General features: G+C 47.8%; 1 pseudogene; it reads right to left on the bottom strand.

Moving 5' to 3' along the window:
- Positions 1-1865: 1865 nt before the first annotated feature.
- On the bottom strand, positions 1866-11479 carry LOC136638585 (zinc finger protein ZFP2-like; annotated as a pseudogene).
- Positions 11480-12660: the final 1181 nt, after the last annotated feature.

The following is a 12660-nucleotide window of genomic DNA, read 5'->3' on the forward strand; positions in this document are numbered from 1 at the left end:
AAGCTTCCTTGCCCTTCACAGCCTCTCTAACTTGGCTGGTTAGCCATGCGGGCACCCTCCATACCCTTCAGATCTATGCCTGGAAAAGAGCTGTGTTGATGTAAGAAGTCCCATAGGGGACCACACAGCCACCAGAGAGGTAGGTAAAATTTTTCTTGGCTTACCTCTCCCAGTCCTCTGCTAGTGCACAGGATACAAGTGGCTGCTACGCTGGCACTCCTGCCCACCAGCAGATGCCCTGTATATCTGCTGACTAAACTTGTTCCAAATCCTCCTTCCTCATCCAGATACCTTTATTGAACAGGCAACTCCCAACTTGGCTGATTCCAAACTGACATGGACTTGGGGAAACCATTCCCATTATACCATCAATGCTTTGTGTCCATGTCTTCCATTGTACTATCTGAAGGACATTAACAAGATTGGTACAATCTGACCTGGGTGGAGTGGTGTTTGTGTAACAGTTGAAGAACGACTCAAATGACTCAACTTCCTACAAAGCTGAGCGTTATTTTGATTGTGAAAACCAAGAAAATTGTAGGTAAGTCATTATTAGGGAAATATTAGGATGTTATCACTTTTCCTGAGAAGGATGGAAAATGAAGTTGGTAGTACAGTAAAAACTCAATTTAATGGAATAATAGGAAGGGGTTCAATTAATGCTGAAAGTCTATAAGATCCAAATGCACTGAAGTCAATGGAGACACACATCTGCAAAATGTATACAGGTTGTTCCTTGTAATCCACTGGGGTTTTGTTCCGGAATCCTCAATAGATTAAAAAACAAAAACAAAAAAAAATAGATACCCAATCAGTGAAAAAATAGCTTTAAAGACCCACTTCTTTAAACTTGTACTTTCTTTAGGCTCCTCCATTGTTGCCCCAGAATGCATCGGTATAGACACTATACGGCATTCAGCCACTAAATGGGATGAATAATGGAATCTAATGGGATGAAATTATTATTATTCATCCAATCTAGTGGCTGAATGCCGTATAGTGTCTATACCAGTGGTTTTCAACCTTTTTTGTCTCATGGCATACTGACAAGGTACTAAAATTGCCAAGGCACACCATCAGTTTTTGGACAATTGACAAGGCACACCTTGCTGTTGGTGGGGGGCTCATATCCCCAAAGGTCCTATTAATAAATGACTCTCCACCAAACTCCCGCAGCACACCTGGGGACCATTCGCAGCACACCACTGTGCCACGGCACAGTGGTTGAAAATGGCTGGTCTATACTGATGCATTCTGCGGTGAAAGTGGAGGAGCAACAAACGCTGAAGTGGGTCTTTAAAGCTATCTTTAACCCTTGATTCAAGGCATTTAAAGGTGGGTCCCAATATCAGTGGTGAATCAAATCAGTGGATGTCAAATTAGTGGATAATATGACACAAGCTGTACAACTAATTTTCAAAGGAGCACAAAAGTTTCCATTTCTGAAGTATGTGAAATCAAGGTCTGTTAAATTGAGGGCTCACTCTATCATAGTGATTGGTGTTGGATCCCAAATTGAACATGATGGTTGGCAACCTTCAGTCTCGAAAGACTATGATATAAGCCTACAGCACCCGGTATTCCCAATGATTCAGCAAAGCCCAGTTATATATACTAGGAAATCATAATAGGGCAACTTTGAAAAACTTTATTCTTGAAAAAGAACAAATAAAGTACTTCATCAACATTTCAAATGAACATTACAGAAATAGCAGGCATTTTTCAAACATCAATGATCTGATCTGACTCAACTTGTGTTGCCTTATTGACCAAAAAAAAACAATTTTAATACTCCTAAGCCATATAAGATTGCTCTCTTGAGTGGATCCTCTATTGGCTAATAAGACTACCAGTCCAACTGAAGCTCATTCCACACTCCTTTCACTTTCTCCCGTGTGGGTTCTGTGATGGCTGCTGCTGGCACTGAAGCTCTTTCCATACTCCTAGAACATACAGGGTTTCTCCCTTATGTGGGTTTTTTTTTTTTTTCATGGAACTTGTTCATCATTTCAATTGAAAGTCTATCCACACTGCTGGTACTTATAGGATTTCTCTCCTGTGTGGATTCTATGATGGAGCATGAGATGACCACTCTGACAGAAGCTCTTTCCACACTCCTGGCATTTATAGGGTTTCTCCCCTGTGTGTGTTCTGTGATGGAATATAAGGCTGCTGCTGGCACTGAAGCTCTTTCCACACTCCTGGCACTTATAGGGCTTCTCTCCTATGTGGGTTCTCTCATGGCTCTTAAGATTACCATTCTTATTAAAGGTCTTTCCACACTCCTGGCATTTATAGGGTTTCTCTCCCGTGTGGGTTCTCTCATGGCTCTTAAGATTACCATTCTTATAAAAGGTCTTTCCACACTCCTGGCACTTATAGGGTTTCTCCCCAGTGTGGACTCTGTGATGAAGTATAAGGCTCCTGCGGACACTGAAACTCTTACCACACTCTTGGCACTTATAGGGTTTCTCCCTGGTGTGGGTTCTCTCATGGATCTTAAGGTTACCATTCTGACTGAAGGGCTTTCTACACTTCTGCCACATATAGGGTTTCTCCCCTGTGTGGGTTCTCTGATGAAGTATAAGGCTGCTGCTGACACTGAAGCCCTTTCCACACTCTTGGCACTTACAGGGTTTCTCCCCAGTTTGGGTTCTCTCATGGATCTTAAGGTTACCACTCCAACTGAAGATCTTTCCACACTCTTGGCTCTTATAAGGTTTCTCCCCTGCATGAGTTCGCTCATGGAGCTTGAATTCATCATGCTGACCGAAGGTCTTTCCACACTTCTGGCACTTATAGGACTTCTCCCCCATGTGGATTCTCTGTTGGATGTTAAGACTTAAGGTCTTTGTACCGTCAAGGCATGCACACTGTCTCTGCTATGTGTGGGCTCTTTGGTGTGAAGACTGAGTCTGCTCACTCTTTCTTCCAATCTGGTCCCAAACTGATGCTGTTGAAATAAGAAAAGAAATGTAGTAAGAGAGCAAAGGAAGAAACTGTAGCTAGTTGGGGAAGTGTCCATGACCCCGGGTGAGGGGGAAGCGTGGTGTCTAACAGGGTTTTGTGAAGTGTGGCCACACCCTGCCAAGGTCCCCCTCATCTGGGATAAGAATCCAGACAGGCAGGAGATTCTTGAAGGCTATTTAATCTCCTCAGCAGTTTTGCATTCAACCAGATGGCCAGGTGTCTGTTATGTCACAGAGCTCACCTTATGTCTAAACAGGAATTGCTTTCTTTCCCCAGAAACAAGGGGCCCCCCTCAGGGCAGCATGGGCTGGTTGGGCTCCTAGTACTGGTTCTTAGCTTGTCTGTTCCAAGATAGGATTGCGCCCTTAGACGCTTGTATGGCTAGGCCCTAGACATAAGTGGTTGCCAACTACAGAGAAGAAGAGAGAGATTAGGAAATCCTTAAAAGGAAAAGAAAAGGAACATAATGGCAGAACACAGAGGCTGAAAAGAAGGGGAGAGAAGGATGGGGTAGAAAGCTGAAAAGGAAAAGGGCAGCAACTGGTTTACCAATCTTGTGTGCTAGATTGCTATCTACAGAGGGGAAGATATAGATGAAATCCTTAAAATGGAACATACTGGTACAAGCATGGTGGCCAAAAAGAAGGGAGAGACAAGGATGCAGGAACATTCAGAGACTTACTGAGGGGGAACTTGGGGCAAAGAAAGTGGAGTAGTGGGAAGGGGAAAAGAGATGGGGAGAAAAAGGAAAGAAGTGTAAAATGTTCCTGAGGTTCTGGCCATGGCAAAAGACTGTGACTGCATTAGGTTTCTCAGGAGCCTGAACCAAGTGTTACAAGCAAGGAGGGAGCCTTTCAGCTGTGCAATAATTTCAACTCCCAAAGCATGTCTCTAAATGGACAAACCCTACAAAGGCTGCTCAAAGGGAACCCTTTATGTAAAAGAGCAGCCCTGTTTGAGCAGCTGCTGTGCTGGTTAAGGGAATCTGCCCAGAAGGAGGCCTGGTGCTAAATACGGGTCTCCCCTAACACAGTCGTTTAAAAGAGAATAAAACGCACACAAAGGAAGAAGAGATAGAGGTACTAAGGGCACAATCCTATCTTGTGCTGGAACAGGCAAGCCAGGAGGCTTGTGAGGGTGAGATAGGGCTGCAAAGTGGTTCAGCCAAAGGTAAGGGGAAATGCTTCCCCTTACTCCCAGGTAAGCCACTGCAGCCCCTATGGGTCTCCTTGGACTTGTGCCACCTCCTGAGGTGGCGCAAGTTCGAGGAGAGCAGAGTGGCTTAAAGCCACTTCATGCTGCTTGGGGAATGGGGTTGGGATCCCACATAACTGCCAGGTCCCAGCCCCACCTGCCTGCCCCCCACCTGCCTGCCCCTGGGTCCTTCCTCCCTCTGCCCTGGAACACCTCCCTCCCTCTCCCTCCCCCTCCTCCCCCTCCCCCCTGCCCACCAAGCTTGGCCGATGCAAGGTGTCCTGGGAAAAAGCAAAATTGGTAAACAGCAAAAGTATAGGCCTTTGCCTGAAACCATGTTAAATGTTTGAAACCGTGCTAATTAGGTGCAGCTGTGAGAAAGTTGTTAATTAAGAGCATTCCACATTCCTCAGAAGGATGTGGGAGTGGCCAGCCCTCATCTCTGAGAGATAGCTGTTCCCAGAGTGGCTTGATTGGCCAAGGACACCTTGATTGGGAATTTGTTCCAGCTGCAGGTTTCAGGATGGGCAGGGGGTGATCCACCATGAGTGAGTGGTTTGAGTGCACATCTGCCTCTAGAAAGTTCAGCTGGTTCTGACTTCTGATTGGCTGCTGAGATCAAGCCAGTATAAGAGTCACCTGTTAGGAACATCTCCTGTCTTCTTCTCTGACCCGTGAGGCCTGAGCTTTGACCAGTCTGGTCTAAGTTGGACAGACCCTAACTGCAGCAGGGCCAACTGATGGACTGAGAGATGTAAGACTTTTGGTGAGTGGAAATTTTAGTGTTAGGAGTTCATTTTTATTATTTTAATTATTTGTGTGTATTATATGCTCTCTTTCTAAACTCTTAAACTTATACTTAAGTAAAGTACCTGTCCTTTAATAAATCCTATCTATTTACAGCTGTGTGATTAGAACCATGGAAGGGGGAAACTGGTGGTAAATGGGACTGGTTTCCAGTGATTTGGCCTTACGCTAGCCTGATGTCCAGTAACTGTGCCTGGCACCCTGTTGAAAAGCCAAGTGGGGACTCTGGCTGGGAAGCCAAGGCTTAGAAGGGCAAAGTGATTTGCTGTATGGTTGGAGGGCTCCTCAGATTGAGAGAGCAAAGTACCAGGGAGCAGAAGCTGGTGAGTCAATTAGAGGGTGATTAGGTTATTGCCCTGCTAATTGCCTGACTTGTGAAAGGCTTCTGCCACCTGGTCATGACACAAGGTTTGCCCTGCCACCACACCTCCATGTGCTGGTGCGGCTTGCTCTAGAGGAGGTGCAAATGCACTTTATGGCAGGTTTGCGACCCTCCTAGGCTTTTGCCAGCCTAAGTCCAATTTAGGATTGCGCTGCATGTGTGTTTTCACTTTGGGTGCACAGAAGAGAAGGCAAGCAAAAGGCAGTTTTCTGTGTTGATGCTGAGGCTGCACCAAAAATCATGGTTCCAAACCCGTTTCTGCTGTTGCAGGAGTTGCGAGGCTAGGCTGCCAAGACCAGTGCCCCTTCTGTTTAAAAGCAAGATGCAACAAGGTGGAAAGGACTGCAGGGGTTCAAGGAGGGGAGCAGGACAGGAGAGATGGATCTGGGGGAAGGGAGCACTGTGAGATGATCCACAAAGGATAATTGTCCAGACCTCTGGCTTTTGGTTGTGCTGTGAGAGAAACCGGGGAAAAGACTGGAAAGGAAAAGGGCAGCAATGGTTACCAGTCTTGGCTGCTAACTTGGCACATTGGCCCTTCAGCAGCGGTTGAAATGGGGGTGCTTAATGGGGTACCAGTGGGTGAAATGAATGATCACAGCAGCAACAAGACAAACTGATGAACAAAGGAGAAAAGAACAGAAGACGCAAGGGTTGGGTAACTCAGCATTATATATCTTTTTCTCCCATAGGCTACTGTTAACAGACATGGTCTGGAGGACACATGCACTGTGAGGATAAAAAGGAACAGGGATAACTAATTGGTACCAGTTCTCTGGTCACATGTATACAAAAGGCTGAAACATGGGAATCCACTAATGACTGCTAGTGCACTTTCCACCAATCTGTTCACACACATGCTTTGGAGACATGTGCACAGCACATGCCCAAAACATGCATGTCTGGGGATCTTCCACTCCTTGGCTGTGACGCACTCACCCACAAACTGTCACCATAAGAATAAAAGTAGGTAGGACATCACTTCGAGGCCACCCAGTTCCAGACAACAAATTGAGATTAATACATGAACAAAAAGCAATAAAATAAAATTATATTATTTTAGTTAATATAATAATTTTATTTAATTTCTCATTTATATTATTATTAAAATGTAAACTAACATTTTAATTGTTTTAATTAATAAGCCCCTGGTCTAGGTTGGAGGCAGGTTTCTCCCATGTTGTACTCATGGTACCTGCTTGCTGGGCCTCTGGGTCCTCCAACCATCTGTGAAGAACTGCAGCTGCCTGATCTGATACCTTTTCCCTGTTGCATTGGATGGGCTTTGAGAGGGAAGTCAGTTATACAGCCACTGGCATATTCAGAGGGGGGATCAAAACGCTAACTTCTTCAGGTGTCTGGACACCCATTTTAAGCAGCCCGCCCCTTGCCTTCAGAGCCATTCAAGGCCAGTGAGAGCAAAGTAGAAGAGACACCTCCATATTGCTCCTGCCTCCTGGTATGGCTCCAGTGGGGAGGTAGTGGAAGGGGCAGTTTGGGGGAGGATCAGGGTGGGGAGCAGGGAGGGTACGGGCAATTTAGAAGCAGGAAGGGTCGGATCTTGGAGGCAGCAGACCACACCTGGATCTATCCCTCTTTCCTGGGCCAGACCCACCTCCAAGTCTCCTATATTTTGTGCCAGCAAAATAGTCAGCAAACATCCAACGGGACCCATTGGTAGGCCAGCAGCCTACTGAGAGGTAAATACAAATATGGAAGAAGGATCAGATGACAAAAGAAGGGGTTGTTACCTGACCCTGAAGGCATAGGAGATTTCCTTTCTCTGGAGGAACATTTTTAGGTTGCTGTCCACAATGGAGGATGAGTGTTCTCTGAGTCAGGGATAACAGACACTTGTGCTTCAAGACAATGTACTTCTTCCTACTGTCCAGCACCTCAGTTCACCCTGCACAGCCCACTGTGGACTCAGCAGAGCCAATTACGGAGACAGGGAGCTTGGAGGGTCTTTCCAAACCTACACTCCCCTCTTAGTCTAATTTCCCAAAGACCTATTCCAGAGTTGCCACCTGTAGCAGAGTCCTGGGTCTCCAAGAGAATTTTCAGCAAAGGAAAAGTTGAGGAAGGTGAGGTGATCCTTCCCTTGGGTGGTGGTGTCCCCTATTACATATTTTTAGGGATTACCTGAAAGTGCAGAAAGGACTATGCTTTCCTACTAACACAGATCATGCTTCCTATGAAACACTGCAAGGAATCAAAGTTTAATTCAGGGGATCCAGCAATCCCTCTAGAGCAGGGGTCTCCAAACTTTTTGGCCAGAGGGCCGCATCAAATATCTGGCACGGTACAGAGGGCCAGAAAAAAAATTTAAATATAATATTTATATAAATAAATTAGAGAAGGAACTTAGATGAGTGAATAAATGAACGAATGGGCTCATTCATTCAATCTCTCTGGCCCTTAGCACCCTCCAGATGCAACCAGAGCACAGCTCCAATCATATTTGGTCAAATGGGCCAGAGGCATTGAGGGGACAAGAGGCTGGCCGCAGGCCGGATAAAGGTTGGCCATGAGCCGCATCTGGCCCCTGGGCCGGGGTTTGGAGACCCTTCCTCTAGAGCAGATTGGTGGGTCGTGACCTACAAGTTCATGTAATGCTTCCCCTGTCCCTTTAAGGGGCAGGGGAAGGGGGAAGGCAGCAACACGATCCCCAGGATTGCATCACTAAGGGAGGCAAGGGGGGTGCTTTTACTTAACTGTGTGTTGGGGCAAGCAGCAAGAGATGCGGGGAGCCCCTCACAGGGCTCCTCAAGGCTTGGAATCTTCAGAAATAGCAAGCGCAAGCCACTTCCAGTTTGCGAACGCAGCCAGGAGGTGGCTTTTGCTTGCTATTTCTGAAGAGTCCAAGACTCAGAGAGCCCTGCAGAGGGCTGCGCGGGGCTCCCCGCATCTCCTGCTGCTTGCCCCAACACACAGTACGTAAAAGCACCTCCTTGCTCCCCCTTAGCAATGCGATCCTTGTTGCTGCCCTTGCCCCTCCCCCACAATGACTTACTTCAGGAGTAAAGCTTGCAAAAAGTTTGAGAGCCATTGCTCTAGAGTTTACAACACTATAAGCCCAAACCTATTCTCTACCCCCTTCCCTGCACTGATGCAGCTGTTCCAAGGAAACTTGCACTGCATACTGCAAGGGGAGGGGCAGACGGGATACACGTCTGAGGAAAGAGGGCATGCTGGTTATCAGAGGAGAGAGCATCCAGCATAAGTTGTCTGTGCTGGGTGCCACTCTTCCTGCCTTCACCACGTCTGCAGTCGTCCCACCATTCCACCCTCCCGCCCCCACTCTGTTTGGTTCCCCGGCCAACCTATCTTCACTGGCAGGCACTCTGTCCCACCACTGCATACAGGACTGCTCCAGCATCTCTGCCTGAATTCCAGAAGAGCACAGCTCTGCATGCTATTGGAAGGCTGTTGGCGAAGGCCCTATAATGCATCCCATCACCAGAATGCTAATTCTGCTGGTAGGCAAGGGGGAAAGAATTGGGCCATTAGGGATCTTTTCCTTTTTTTTTTTTGTAGCTTGATGGGCCTTGATGGCTTATCTCCAGTCCTAAATGGATACTGGTATTGCATAGCATCTTATCAAGAATGCAGAAGCTACCTATGGAAGCTAGTTGCTCATCCTCAATTGAATTTGGCCATGAAGTTGTTGAGACCACCTGAGGTTGGAGAACATTCTTTTATGTTGCTAACAACTTTGTTTACTCCAGGTCAGGAAACTCCCAGGATGTGGATTTTGTTCACAGGGTCAAATGAGCTGTGTAAGCATAAGAACATAAGAACAGCCCCACTGGATCAGGCCATAGGCCCATCTAGTCCAGCTTCCTGTATTTCACAGCGGCCCACCAAATGCTCCAGGGAGCACACCAGATAACAAGAGACCTCATCCTGGTGCCCTCCCTTACATCTGGCCTTCGGACATAGCCCATTTCTAAAATCAGGAGGTTGCGCATACATATCATGGCTTGTACCCCATAATGGATTTTTCCTCCAGAAACTTGTCCAATCCCCTTTTATAGGTGTCCAGGCCAGATGCCATCACCACATCCCGTGGCAAGGAGTTCTACAGACCAACCACACGCTGAGTAAAGAAATATTTTCTTTTGTCTGTTTTAACTCTCCCAACACTCAATTGGATGTCCCCTGGTTCTGGTGTTATGTGAGAGTATAAAGAGCATCTCCCTATCCACTCTGTCCATCCCCTGCATAATTTTGTATGTCTCAATCATGTCCCCCCTCAGGCGTCTCTTTTCTAGGCTGAAGAGGCCCAAATACCGTAGCCTTTCCTTGTACGGAAGGTGCCCCAGCCCCGTGATAATCTTAGTCGCTCTCTTTTGCACCTTTTCCATTTTCACTATGTCTTTTTTGAGATGCGGCGACCAGAACTGGACACAATACTCCAGGTGAAGCACAGGTGAAGCACAGTGCAGTCACTGAAATTTGCTTCTTTCACCTTTCAGGCCTGATCTTTTTTCTTTGGGGGGGGGGGGCGGCGGGTTGATTGCTCTGAAAATTGTGGCTTTTCTCTTGGCCTCTAGGATCTGAGGCCTCCTGCTATCAGGCCAGTTTCAAAGTCATGTCACTGGCCTGGGTTTCATTAAACAATATTGGACCTGAAGAATCAGTCACCATCTCTTGCAGATACTACTCAGAGACTTCCAGAAACTACAATTTCCATGATCCTATAAGGAGAGACATCAAAGCAGTTCCTTGACATAAGTCTGAGATATTTTCCTCCTTCACTACTCTGAACTCCAATCTCTCCCTGAAGGAAATATACTTTTCATCCCTGTACATTCAACATGAAGAAGTTCCAAATTACCCAGAGCCACCTGTTCCCTAATGCTCTTCTATTATGAGCTCTCAATGCCACTTCACTATTTATGCAGGGTTATGCTGTTTTTCTTTTGGGCGGGTCCTGTACACAGATAGAGAGCTCAACCACAGAGGAAAGTGCCCTCCAAAACACATCCAAGGGAGAACCAAGGGTAATTTATGGCACCATGTCCCTAGGTTGGAGCTACCCCTACTCATCAAGAGACCCAAATCTAAGTGGGCCAGAATGGGAGGGTGTGGGGCCATCAGGCATTGCAGCAGCCATGCCCATGTTATGCAGTCTGGCCACCAACTCCTCTCAGCAATATCCATTGGAGCAGAATTCCTACCTGGGGCATTTTATCAATTAAGGGTCAAAGGATCCTCCTTACCTACAAACATCTCATTTTCATAATTCTCCATCATGACGGACTCATACAGGCGCCTTTGGCATGGACTCAGCAGAGCCCACTCTTCACTGCTGAAATACAGCGCTATGTCGGCAAATGAAATCAGGCTCTGAAACAAAATGGAGAAGTGTCCTATTAGCAACTCAGCCTAGGTCATGACTGCAGTTCAAGGGGGAGAAGTGAGGAAAATCTGTGTGTTTCCTGCATGTAAGAAAGAGGTAGGCAATGTCACCCTTATAGGGGGACTCCAATCACCAATATGCACACCAATGGAGCACTAAGGAAAGGAGCTAGAAGGAGAAAAAAAGGAGAAAGAAACTCCTCTGGAGGTGAAGTGCAGAGCAAAGGGGGGGAAATGTGGGGGAGGGAGGGATGGAAGTAAATTATCTGGGCTTTCCAGAAGAACCCTGGAGAAGGAAAGCAAGTTTCTGGGGTACAGGGAAAGGGGATAGTCTGGGGGGGGGGGGTTAACTGGAATGAAACAAGTGTGGTGAAGGTAAAGACTGAGGCAAAAAGGTTGCAGTTGGGAATGTTACAGAAGCCCAAGCTGTGCCCTGCAAATCTCCCTTACCTGGCCTGGATGAGCGGCAGCCATTTTGTTCCTCCACAGGGTTTGGTTTGATTCTCTATTATCTGTCAAGGAGAGAAAGGAGAACTGCATGAGGTTTTTGACCTTCTATACCTGCTTCATGGACATGCTTGAATCCCTTTCCACTATGTGAGGAGATGGCTGCAGAGGAGACTGCAGGGGAGCCTCGTGGCTCTTACTCCTGATGGCTGGAAGCTGACTGTCTTTGGATGCAGAGGCTGCCTTGGCTGGAGGAGGGTTGGGAGAGGAGCTTTTCCTCTCTGCACTGACACTGGGAGTCCCAGCAACCACCATGATCTCTGCCTCAGGAGAACTGATGGTTTCATAGGGGAGGCAAGGGCTTGGGGGGCAGAGGGACAGGATCCCCCAAGGGGGCTGCACGAGGCCCTCAACCAGGCCTGTGGCTGCAGTTCCACCAGGCTCCCTCCACAGGGGGAAGGAGAGTCCAGCAGCCCTTCCTTCCTGGGCTTCCCAGTGCAGCCTCCAGCTCAGCTCTGTCTCCTCCCTCCCCATCCAGAGCCTGCCACTCCCCCCCTGGCTGGCCTCCTCCACACACCTGCTCCCAGGCCTCCCCTCTTTCCCTGGGTTCAGGCCTCCCATTCCCTCCTTCTCCAGCCCTCTGGCAAGGCCTCCTTCCCCTCTCAGGGTTGGAGTCCCAAATCACAGCAGGGCCTCTTGGGAAATGGAGTCCCAGGCCCTGCAGACCCTTACACATCAGTAACACATCAATATCTGCAATTGCTCTTCCCTCCTTCTCCGCTTTTCTCCGTCTCTCCTGCACAGAATGTCCTCCTCCTGTGCTCAGTCCTGGTCCCATCCAGCCCTGTCTTTCCCCTAAGAAATCCTGTTAGAGGTTTCTAGGAGCAGGAAGGAGGGCACTGGGAGCAGAACTCCCCCCATCCCATATACTGGCCACCATATAGTGAGTGTTGGGAGAGCAGCACCCTTTATTTTTGCCTTTGCTTGTCCCTCTGGGTGCCTGACTGGGCTTTGCTCCTGGGAGCGGGTGCCCCAGCACAGCCCTGCTCCAGATCTGTTGGCAACAAAGTCCTTCAGCCCTGACTCACTGCCTGCCTGCTCTCTGGGGAGAATCCAGGAGGCACCTGAAGAAGAAAGCAAGGAGGGTATTGGCTTGCCTACCACTTGTTGAAGTCCCTCCTTCGCAGAGAGAGAGAGAGAGAGAGAGAGAGAGACACTTGTATCCCACAACATTTCGAGCCCCCCCCCCCCTTTGGCTTCCAGGCCCAGGCCCCCTTTATGATCCTGGGTCCAGGTATAATGTACCCCCTGGAACCCCCTCTCATGGTCCTGGGAAATGCACCCCATGTCTTCTCCAAAAGCACAACATGTATAAGTACAATTTAAACAGTATAAGTGAAACTCGCAACTTCGGACCAGAACTACTAGGCCAGTAGTTGGTTACAGTTTAGTTTACGGAGTCTCTAGGCCCCAATAGTAAGCTCCATCCCCTCTTC

This window comes from Tiliqua scincoides, chromosome 2 (assembly GCF_035046505.1).
Source record: "Tiliqua scincoides isolate rTilSci1 chromosome 2, rTilSci1.hap2, whole genome shotgun sequence".
NCBI lineage: Eukaryota > Metazoa > Chordata > Lepidosauria > Squamata > Scincidae > Tiliqua > Tiliqua scincoides.